This window comes from Neofelis nebulosa, chromosome 1 (assembly GCF_028018385.1).
Source record: "Neofelis nebulosa isolate mNeoNeb1 chromosome 1, mNeoNeb1.pri, whole genome shotgun sequence".
In the NCBI taxonomy this organism is placed as follows: domain Eukaryota; kingdom Metazoa; phylum Chordata; class Mammalia; order Carnivora; family Felidae; genus Neofelis; species Neofelis nebulosa.
Window position 1 is genome coordinate 8,599,835 of NC_080782.1, and position 11,619 is coordinate 8,611,453.

Sequence of the window (11,619 nt, forward strand, 5' to 3'; positions counted from 1 at the left end):
ATAATCATGTGTATTTCACCATCAAACTGATATTCAAGTATCCTTTGTTTTGTAGTCTCAAGAGGAAATGGTCTCTGGTAAGATGGGATGAGGACAAAAACTTCAGAAAGTGACACCAAGCAGTTGGACACAGGGGAAAAAAAAAACAACCCAAAGTTTGGACATTTTAATTCATTGTTCTTCTTTAGATGTGTTCCATCGAGGAGATAAAAAGAGCATGACATAGTTTTTGACTCTGCTCTAAAATTTTCTTTATAGGAAGGGATTCCCACTCTATCTCAAAAGGTGACACATTAATGACCATGCTCCTCGTAAAACATTCGCCAGCTCCTGTTAACACTTGTCAAACCAGAAAGGGCTGGCCTCAAAATAGAACTAGAATTTCTTCCCCACAAATTTCCAAGCTCCTTGTGGGAATTGGATGTTCATGGTTATTATGAATTACAGGCCCCATTTTTACAGCAACAATTTCAGCCTATATTAACAGATATCAACATTTCTCTAAAAGGCAGGTATTTTTATTTGTTGAAGAGTCAGAGTCGTCTTCTATGACTCCGGGACCCATTACTTACAGCCTGCAAATCGAGTGATGTACAGCTCATTCTCCCTCCTCAACCGAGGTCGACTGTCTGACTATTTCATTCATTAGATGTGAAGTGGGAGAAACGCACACTTCATTTTCTTTGTGGCCACTACCTTATTTTCCCTCTTTTGGTCGGAAGAGAACCAATAAACCTTCTATCTTCAAATTTTCAGAGGAGTGCTTTCCATCTAGCTTATTCTCAAATGCTTTTAAATGGAAGAAAGGAGTGAAAACAGGCTGCTGTTTGGGTGATTTGCAAGCTCTCTGAAATTACTGTTTTTCTGCTTCATGGACTCAGTGATTGACAGTGCCTCACCCCAGATAGACAAGTAGTTGGCATTGGCTGGGATGGCGCTGTTCAAAATTACTTGTCTTTTTTTTTTTTTTTAATGCCGGTTACTACTGAATGAAAACTAGAATTAATTTTCATGGGCTAATGGTCTTGCACAGCTACAGTGTACCTGCTGAGTTTATGGACTTTGCAAATGACATTTATACTCTCTCTCTCTCTCTCTCTCTCTCTCTCTCTCTCTTATTTTACCATCCCTGGTGTCTCTGGGATTTGTTTTTCATGCTTTTAGCCCTTCCTCATATCTGGCTTATTTTGATAAGAGCAGATCAACTAGCCAACCTGAAATGTGATTTGCAGATGAGGTCCAGTGTTATATTAAGCAACTGGTGCATTGCCCTGGAGCCCAAGGTCTGCACAGAATCCCCTCTGCCAACTATGTCCAGGGTGAGAAGCCACTGGCCCAAGGCCACTGCACCCATCATCCTTCTTTGTAAACCAAGATTTCTCAACCTCAGGCACTATTGACATTTGGCCCTGAATAATCCTTTGTTGTGTAGAGTGGTGATGCCCTGTTCAGTGTAGGATGTTTAGCAGCATCTCTGGCTTTTATTCAGTGCTTCCTAAAGGGTCACAACCCAAAATGCCTTTGGATCTGGTGACCATTTCCATGAGCATTGTCCCACGTAGTGTGAGCTGTCTTGCTACCTTAGGGCCCCCCAGTGAACTGTAGTAATTATGGGCTCCCTGCACCCTGCACTTGTGCAGTTGGCTTCCTTAGCCTCAGTCAAGTCCCTACATTGGTCTTATTAATGTCAGCTTGAAATCTTGTCAAGAGCAGTAAAAAAAAAAAAAAAAATCTATCTATCTATATCTATCTATCTATCTATCTATCTATCATCTATCTATATCTTGCCATCCAGCAAGTGTGCAGAAAATGATTGCTGAATAACTATTTGAACTGGATTTTTAAAAATACAAACTATTTAAAAAATCCTTTGGACTGGCTTCTGGACCCTGGCAAGTGTAACTGAATCCAACAAGTATTTAAATGTGTACACTGCAAAGTATGAGGCTAGGCATGGTCTTCCTGGCCCTAAAGGATGTTATAATTCAACAGGGGTGTGGACATGGGGATAAGAGTTGACATAAAAATAACTGTTATGGTTAAATATAAGATGAAAGGAGCCATTAAGAGTTGATTGGAGTAAAATGAATGAGAAAGCACAACAGATAGGGAGGAGTCAGTGAGGTCTTCCAAGGGTAGATAGCTCATGGAGATTGGACAGAATTTTAACAGAGGGAGATTGATGAGGTGTGAACTCACGGAGAAAGTGATCCAGGCTCAGTAACCAATAGGGTAACTCACAGGAAAGTGATCCAGGCTCAGTAACCAATAGGGTAACTCACAGGAAAGTGATCCAGGCTCAGTAACCAATAGGGTAACTCACAGGAAAGTGATCCAGGCTCCGTAAGCAATAGGGTAACTCACAGGAAAGTGATCCAGGCTCAGTAACCAATAGGGTAACTCACAGGAAAGTGATCCAGGCTCCGTAAGCAATGGGGCTGGCTCAGCACATGGCAGTAACTTTGGGGATTTGTGGGAGGTCAGGCCAGGGAGGTAGATAGGGGGCAGGTTCTAGAGCAGAGCATTCTGGATACTGAGTTTGAGGTTTTTTTGTTTTTGGGGTTTTTTCCCCCCAAACATAATTTGCCCCACAATAAGAAAACTGTGTGTTTAAGCTGGAACGTGCCTTATCTAAGGTTGGGCTTTATGAAGATGAATCTGATGTCGGTTTGTGTTGCTGGAATTAGAGATGTGAGGGGCTGAAAATGGAACAGAGGTTTTAATATCTGAGCCGGGTCCTCTTTCGTCCACATGGAAAGGTTTCCAGAGCAATTACTTTCCTTCTCTGCCTGTGTTCTTGAGGAGACGACTTCTTTCTTGAGCGATGGAAATGACTTGAGGACTCTGAATGTCAGACGTGAGAGCCCTCAGCACATCACGAGTGTCAGAGAGCTGGTGATGAACACTAGAAAAGAGAACACAAACAGTCTGCTTTGGTGAAGGGGATCCTTGAATTGTTGACTCCTAAAATAACACATTACTCGTCTACACAATTGCTTCCATGATGTTCGTTAGTGGATTGGAACTCCTCAAGTCTTCTTTCGTTTCTCTTTCATTTACAAAGATTTACGGAAACTTTCCATGCACCAGGCACTTTATCAGGATTTTGGATACTCTAGTTCATTATTTAAGCATTCATTATCTAAGATTATTATTATATGGCCTATAATATACCCTATATTCATTATTATAGTCACTTGACTTTATTTGTGAGAAAACCAAGGCTCAGGGATATCAAATAACTGTTTCAATGCCACAGAGGCAAAGCAAAGCTTAGGTCTGGTTTTCAGTATTTTTTCTGGATAAATTAAATGCCGTTTACTATCTTCCAGATATCAAGAAGTACCATGTCCCAGCACCTTAGATACGTACATTAATTCTCACCAGAAACCCATTATTAGGTAGTATTATCACAAACTGAGGTATAGAGAGGTGAAATGATTTGCCCAAGGTCTCTAAGCAGGTAACTGGTGAGCTGGGGTGAGCCCTCAGTAAGTGGGTGGGGGGTAGACACTGGAATTTGGGTCTATCTCACCAAAAGCCCATGTGTTCAGTGTGTTTGAAGGGGATTCCAATGGTCCTTATCTCCTCAGCCATTCACCTAAGGTCTCTGGGGCACCTACTGTATATTAGACACCCTACCTGTTATCACATTTCATCCTGAACCCGTGAGGCAGGCATTCTTCCTTCACAGGGTGGGAATCCAGGTCTCAGAGCAAAGGTGATTCACCAGAATCATCTGCTAGTAAGTGAGTGATTAGGAGATCAAAATCCAAGTGTGTCCGATGAGCAACACTGCTTCGTACAAAAATCCACCTTCTTCTGGATAGACCCGTGTTCCGCAGAGTTACCCTCAGTCCTCCATCTTGTTTCCTGGCTGGACTGAGGGAGGAGGGGCCGCCAGCTGCTGCCTTTCTCTTCAGACCCTCCCAGCCCCACCTCCAGAGTAGCTTCTTTCCTTTCTCACTGAGAACGTTCAATGCTTAATGTGCCACACTGTGTGCAAAATGTGAAACCACTGAGATTAACATAGCAACTAACTTGTGCGGAAATATTTACAAGATAATGTAAAGTAGAAGGGGCCTGCAAGAAGGTATAAAAATGGAAACGCACATGCACAGATCTGGAGCCAAGGGCACGAAAATGAAGCCGGGGTTGACACCCAGGAAATGAGTTCCCATGTTACATAAGAAAGTGCCACCAGAGACATGTTGGGACGTTTTCTTTTCATGAACTGGACTCTAGTTGATAAGGAGCTGTTAGGAACTCAATCATGTCACACTCAAAATTCGTACCTTGAAGACCTAAGTCCCAACATGACTGTATTTGGAATAGGGTTTTCAGGGAGGTAATTAAGGCTAAATGAGCTCATAGGATGAGGTCCCAATCCAATATGACTGAAGGCCTTGGAAGAAGAGGAAGAAGAAGAAGGGGATGCTCGTGCACGGAGAAAAGGCCATGTGAAAACGTAGTGCTAAGAGGTCTAGCTGTAGCTGAGGAGAGAAGCCTCCAAAGAAACCAAACCTTCCAACGCTTTGAGCTTGCACTTCCAGCCTCCAGGACTGTGAGAAAGAAAGTACTGTTTGTTACCTACCCAGTCTGTGGTGCTTTGTCCTGGCAGCCTGGGCTCACTAACACAGGAAGAGCTCCACGTTTGTGCTGTTGTTCTCCAACAGCATGCTCTTTGGTCTTTGTGCCTTTGTTTTCCTCAGGTGTAGACGACAGATCCAGTGCGGGTAATTTATCAACTTTCATACTATCATCATTGCATCCCACTTGTTTGGAAAATTTTTGAATTAGAGTAAGATTTATCCTTTTTAAAAAAAATGTTTATTTATTTTTGAGAGAGAGAGAGAGAGAGAGAGAGAGAGAGACAGAGTGCGAGTGGGGATGGGGCAGAGAGAGAGGGAGACACAGAATCTGAAACAGGCTCCAGGCTCTGAGCTGTCAGCACAGAGCCCGAAGTGGGGCTCGAACTCACAGACCACGAGATCATGACCTGAGCCCGAAGTCAGACGTTCAACTGACTGAGCTACCCAGGTGCCCCAAGTAAGATTTATTCTTGAAAGAGAAACGTTGCAATAACACAATATGGTTGTTCACTCTGGCCTGTCAGGCAAACACTTGCTTAGATTTGCAGTTTGGATATAGGTTTTTTGTGTTTTTTTTAATTGAATAATGGAGTCATTGATTTTGATCAGAAAACATAAGTGATTCAGAGTTCATATTAAAAAAAATTTTTTTTAACGTTTATTTATTTTAGAGACAGAGAGAGACAGAGCATGAAAGGGGGAGGGTCAGAGAGAGAGGGAGACACAGAATCTGAAACAGGCTCCAGGCTCTGAGCGGTCAGCACAAAGCCCGACGCGGGGCTTGAACTCACGGACTGTGAGATCGTGACCTGAACCGAAGTCGCACGCTCAACTGACTGAGCCACCCAGGAGCCCCAAAGAGTTCATATGTTTTGAATATGAAAATATTTTTTTTATAACAACAAATGGACTCAAATCCCAGTTATTAAAATATCATGGCTTCTTGGAATACCAGAACACCAAAAAGTCCACTTATTGGCTGTGTGATCTAGGATAAGAGACTCTGAATTTCTCCAAAATTCACTTTTCTGAGCTGGAAACAATACATGTACTGCAGGTTTGTGATCAAGATGAACAATAATGTATGTAAAGGGTTGGGCAAAGAGCCTGGCTCATGGAGGACTTGGAACAAATGCTTACTGCTGTTGTCTTGAAGGAGCATGAGACAGAGGGTTCTTCCAGGATGCAGGAATGCCTGGGAGCCATCCAGGCTGCAAAGTCACAGGCCTGGGGAGCCTTCCCTGAGGGCCTTGTCATGGAGCTGGAAAAGCAGCAATGAGTCTGGGGGCAGCTGTCTCTGGCAACTCTGGGCTTGCCTTGCCAGGGCCACTGTGGTCAGGATTATTTCTTGTGTGATAATTAGGCTTGTCAGGGAACTGAAGGCCAAGAGCCCAGCTGTTTATACAACTGGAAGTGAAAAACAAGGTTGACCCAGCAGAGGGTTCTCAAATGATTGTGCACTAAGGCAACACTTGCACTAATACATTTTGTCATTGAGGATGGGGATTGAGGGGGATCCAGGAAGGGAGAGTCATAATGCCTTGTTGTGAGTCAGCATTGGTTTAGGATCGGCCTACAGCAGGCATAGGGTTGCTGGGAGAAGAATATTCCTGTCCACGTTCGCCAACATGGCGAGGCTGTCTGTAGTGGCCATACTGCTCATGGGCAAGGCCATAAAGTAGGTGTTGTCTGAATGTGAACCACTTATATTCCTTATTTTGGTGCCCCAAAGCCCAGATGCCTTCCTTAGTTCCCCTAGACCTCATCAGTAATTGTCCTGTCACTTAATGGAATCTCCACTGGGTCCTTCTACCAACTCTTACCCGTGGCATGTTCTTTCATTTAGCCCACCTGAGGAGGGTCTTACTCCCTTCGAGTAAGTTTCCCCCTCTTGTCAATGGCCCCCAATCTGATGACGCAAAGAATCACCTGGAGAGCTCACGTAACACGCCAATGGTTGAGCCCCACCCCATGAGGATCTGCTTCCCACGAGGTCTGGGAGGTGGGGCTCAAGAGTCTGTAGTGGAACCAGCATTCTGGTCCTTCTGATTTGCAGTCAGGTTGGGGAATTGCAACTCCAGCAGACTGGGGAGATAATGAGCTCTCATCAGGTACACCAATCTCAGAGGATGCATTAGCTAACTCACTAGCAACCTTCTTAGAAAACAGAATCTGGTGCCAGTGAAAAGCTCTGAGGCTCTTCAGGGGTAGGGTAAGTTGGAGATCTCAATCGCTGTGTTCTGTGCAGTGCAGGAGGGACATACACGACAGATTAGAAAAGCTTTGCTTTCTCAAGTCACGCCAATTAAGTGGCTTATCTGTGGGGTATAGATGGTGACGTCCTGGAGACATCCATGGTCATTGCTGGATGCAATTCTCTGTGTGTTTATATTCACCCCCACCCTCCTCCACAGTGGCCAGAGCAACAGAAAATGGAAACTCAGGAAATATTGGTATCTTGGGGGTGTCGACTGGCATGAAGGGTTGGTAGCATTTTAGCTGCTGTCCCTTCATTTTGGATGAAAATGAGAGTTGAGATGGTCTCCTTTAAGCATAATTTAGGGGCTGCCTGGGTGGCTTGGTCAGTTAAGCATCCAACTTCAGCTCAGGTCATGATCTCACAGCTTGTGAGTTCGAGCCCCGTGTCGGGCTCTGTGCTGACAGCTCGGAGCCTGGAGCCTGCTTCGGATTCTGTGTCTCCTTCTCTCTGCCCCTACCCTGCTCACGCTCTGTCTCTCATAAATGAATAAATGTTTAAAAAAATTATAAAAAAAGAAAAGAAATAATTTAAAAAAGAATAACAGGAAATTCTCATTTGTAAGAATAACAATAATTAACAATAATAGTAATAGAAATAGTAATAAAGAACTTAGTGTTTTCTACTTACTTTTGTGCTCAGCTGTCCAGCACAACAATGAGGTCATGAGGTGTGATTTTGTTGATCCCAGCAGGCTGCCCAACTGCCAGGGGCTCTCCATCTAGGCTCATACTATGCCAGAAATGCCATTGTGAAATGCTCTGTTCTGGCATTGAGACAGTCCAATCATTCACTTGCACACTGTGTCTGATTCAGGCAGCAAAGCCCCTACACTGGGCCTCGCCCTACAGACCCCTACAGCCCCCTCCCCCCCACAAACCACAAACCACAGAAATGTCTGGGGGGGTCCCAGTCGGTGAGAATCCCCACTGTCTCTCAGACTACTCCTGGCACCTGGAAATCGTCCACGACCCTATGTTTTGATTCTATTTTAGAAAACATGACTACCACAGCATTACACAGATCAGAATCCATATTTCTAGACTTCACCTCCTATCGCGAAATCAGTAGTTGAAAAGAAGTTTCTGGGGCACCTGGGTAGCTCAGTCAGTTAAGCATCAGATCTTGGTTCAGGTCATGATCTCACGGTGCGTGATTTCAAGCCCTGCATTGGGCTCTGGACTGACAGCTCGGAGCCTGGAGCCTGCTTCGGATTCTGTGTTTCTCTCTCTCTCTGCCCCTCCCATGCTCATGCTCTGTCTCTCTCTGTCTCTCAATAATAAATAAATGTAAAAAAAAAATGTTTAAAAAAGTCAGGTAATTTTGGGGCGCCTGGGTGGCTCAGTCAGTTAAGCAACTGAATTTGGTTCAGGTCATGACCTCACTGTTTGTGGGTTTGAGTCCTGCATCGGGCTCTGTGCTGATGGCTCAGAGCTTGGAGCCTGCTTCGGATTCTGTGTCTCTCTCTCTCTCTGCCCCTCCCCCTGCTTGCACTCTGTCTGTCTCTCTCAAAAATAAATAAACATTAAAAAATAAAATAAATAAAATAAAACACCTTAAAAAAGGCAAGAAAAGAAGTTTCTGAGGCACTTGTTCTTCTGACAGGCAGGCTTTGCAAGGAGACCAACGTGTTCTTGTTCCATATAACACACACTACACTCTCCCTTCCTTAGCTGATTCCCCACACTTCCCACACACTGTCTTTTTATTTACTTTTTTAACCCAAAAGAATACTGTGTTCCCTGCTCGCCTCATATGCACGTTGGAGGAACAACAGCATGCTGTCGGACAGAGGTGGCTATTAATACATTGTGGATAACGAGCAGACAGCTTAACCCAAGGCTCCCCCAGGGAAATAGAAGGGATGGGAGAAATAATGCCACGCTGGGGAGGTTGGGGGAGGAATATCTCAGCGAACTCATCACACAAACATTAAAAATAAAATTAGAATAGATAACCTATGATTCCTCGGCAAGGCAGAAGCAACATAAATTGAAAATATTATCCCTAAGCTTTAATGGCTTGTCTCCAAAGAATGGCCTCTTTTCTTCCATCTGATTACAGCATTCTTCCTGAAGGTCAGCCTCATGCTCGTCCAGAGCCAAGATGTTTGGGGCCTCAGCTCTTCTCTCTCAGGCCAAGGTGGGCAATTACATCAGCCTGAGAAGCAGAGGTCAGTGATGAGGTCAATTCCAGGGCTCATCTTGGGAATAGGATACATAGCACCAATTGTGTTTGTTTCTATAGTGTTGGTGGCAGAGCCCAGGTTTGGAAGGCAACCTTCCTAGTTCCAAAGTCCAGCCCTACTACTTATCCACGCTTATCAGTTGCATTAACTCTTGGTGCCTCAGTTTGCTCATCTGTAGAATGGGAGTAAGGTGGACTCTACTCTATACATTTGTTGGGGGGCTTAGGAGAGTTGATGCATGTCAAGTCCCAAAACAGTGCTGAGCACGGAGATGTTAGGACTGGTAGTTGCTGTTATTATGTTTACCATTGTAGAGACTCCGCACCCCATTTTACTAAGAAGCAACATGATTCAGTGGAAGGAGTTTGGGGGCACCACAGTGGGGATCTGTAGCCCAAGCGTCCACCCTGCCCAGATGTTTCATGCATTTGGTGTGTATCCTGACCTTCTGGATCCCGTGTTGTCGGTCCGCAAACCAGGAACACAGCTGCTGGGCCTATGTGTGGATTTCTCTGGATTGCTGTGAAGATAGAATTCGATGCAAAATGCCCGTGGTCTAAGAAGACCTAACAAAGTATGATTTCTCTCCTCCCAATTTCTGATTTCTCTTTCTTTCCTTCCTGCAAAGTGGATCAAATCCAATTCAGGCATCAAATTGGATTGCAGATGATCAGACACAGAGATGTTAGCTCATTGGACTGCATCACCATCCAGCTCAATGGACCCTGTATTTTCTGGATTGTTAACAATCGCATGAGTTAATTACAGAATACTGTTCCAAATTTATGTTGGTGTCTCTGATGTGACATGTATCAAATATCAATAGATCACTTGTCACTCTCTGGCACAACGTATACCTATGTGCTGTTTGCCAGTTTATGTCAGCACACCTCTTGCTTGCTCTGGATTGGAAACTTCATTTATTCCAGGCATTTCCAGGGTTGGGGTGTAGGGGAGTCAGGCTAGAGATTACAACCGACCCTTTCCTGGAGATGGGGATAAGGTAGCATATTTACAGCAGACTTGTTGGCTGAGCCAAGGAAAGGGAAGGAAAGGGAAGGGCTGAGAAGGAAAAGGGTAAAACGCTACTCAGATCTCCATTTACATGATGCCTTCTAAGGGAAGGAAACCATGGAAAACTGTGGAGTCAGCCCGACGTGGGCTGGGCCGAGCGTGGAGAGTCATATTTATTTAGAAGCAGGTTGGCTTGAGTTCATCTGGTGAGGATTACATCCCCCACTAGGGCCAGCATCGTGCCTTCTATCTCTCATTCATCAGCTAATTCCTACAAGTGCTGTGTCCTGGGCTTGTTTTGTTCAAAATACATCTTTTTCCCCCTCAGTGAAATGGAGCAGAGTTGACAAGAAGTTCTGATAATTACTCCCTGAACAATACATCACTCTGCAGCTGAACTGTGTTAACTCAACGTGCGGCATGAATGCGTTTCAAGGGAACCTCTCTCCAGTCAAATGGCAGCAAGTGCTGTGGTCACAGCTCAAACAGACATGCAGACAGGGCTGTCTGGAGCCTGGTGCTGACTTCTGGGCTGGTGAGAGCATTCGAGAAGAGACACTGTGGGGGACCTGGACAGAGAGATGGATTCTGCTGCTGCTTGTCCTTGGAAGAAGCACAGGGATAGGCACAGAAAGGAGGGTCTTCAGTCTTTACTCATTCATTCATTCATTCATTCACTGACTCATTGGACCCAGCTGACATCTGGCCAGCACATGCTCATGTGGGTCACCTGTGTTTGTAGCCAATATCTGTCTGACGGGTCTGTCCTAACTGTTGCTGTCTTTGCTTTACCAGATGTTAATTATTGTATAGCCCCATTAATGCAATTTTGTTGAGCACCCACTATTTTCTAAGTACAATGGAAAGTACTGGAAATATAAAGTTGAATGGCGTGGTGCTTGTCCTCAAGAAATATACAAACCAGTGGGGAAAACGTAGCTCCTTAACGTGTTTTGAAATGCCTAAACTTGATAGGAGTAGAAGTGGCACCAAGATCAGTGTTTGAAGAACCAAGGGAGGGTTTTCAGGACAGGACACAGTGCATGTGGGATGTTGAGGAAGGAAAAAAGAAGACGGAATCACAAGAGTGTGGTCCTTGTGGGAAACGGCAGGAGTTTAGGGTGGGTAAGTTTAGGGAGTACCGGTGTGATATGAGCTGTGTCTGGGAAAATGGCAGATAGCATAAAGGAGTTTGAATTGATTCTTGTTAATTCCCTAAAAATTCTAAAATTCTAACCAGCAGATGATGAGATCATATTTGCAACTTAGAAAAACCTCTCTAGCTTGAGAATAGAATAACAGCAGGGCAAGAGAGGGAGACCCATTAGAAAACACCAGTCATTCATTCATTCAACAAATATTCTTTGAATGCCTACCATGTGTCAGGTGACAGCTTAGGTGCTGGGGATATGGTAGTGACCAATACAGCTTACAATAAGAGAGCCGAGTTTAACTAGACACCAAATAAATTTATATTTACAAATGGCGGTAAGTGGTGTGAGTGGAATTCTATGATGTCATAGTCAAGTATGGGGGGGGGTCCACTTCAATGGGTGACCAAGGGAGGG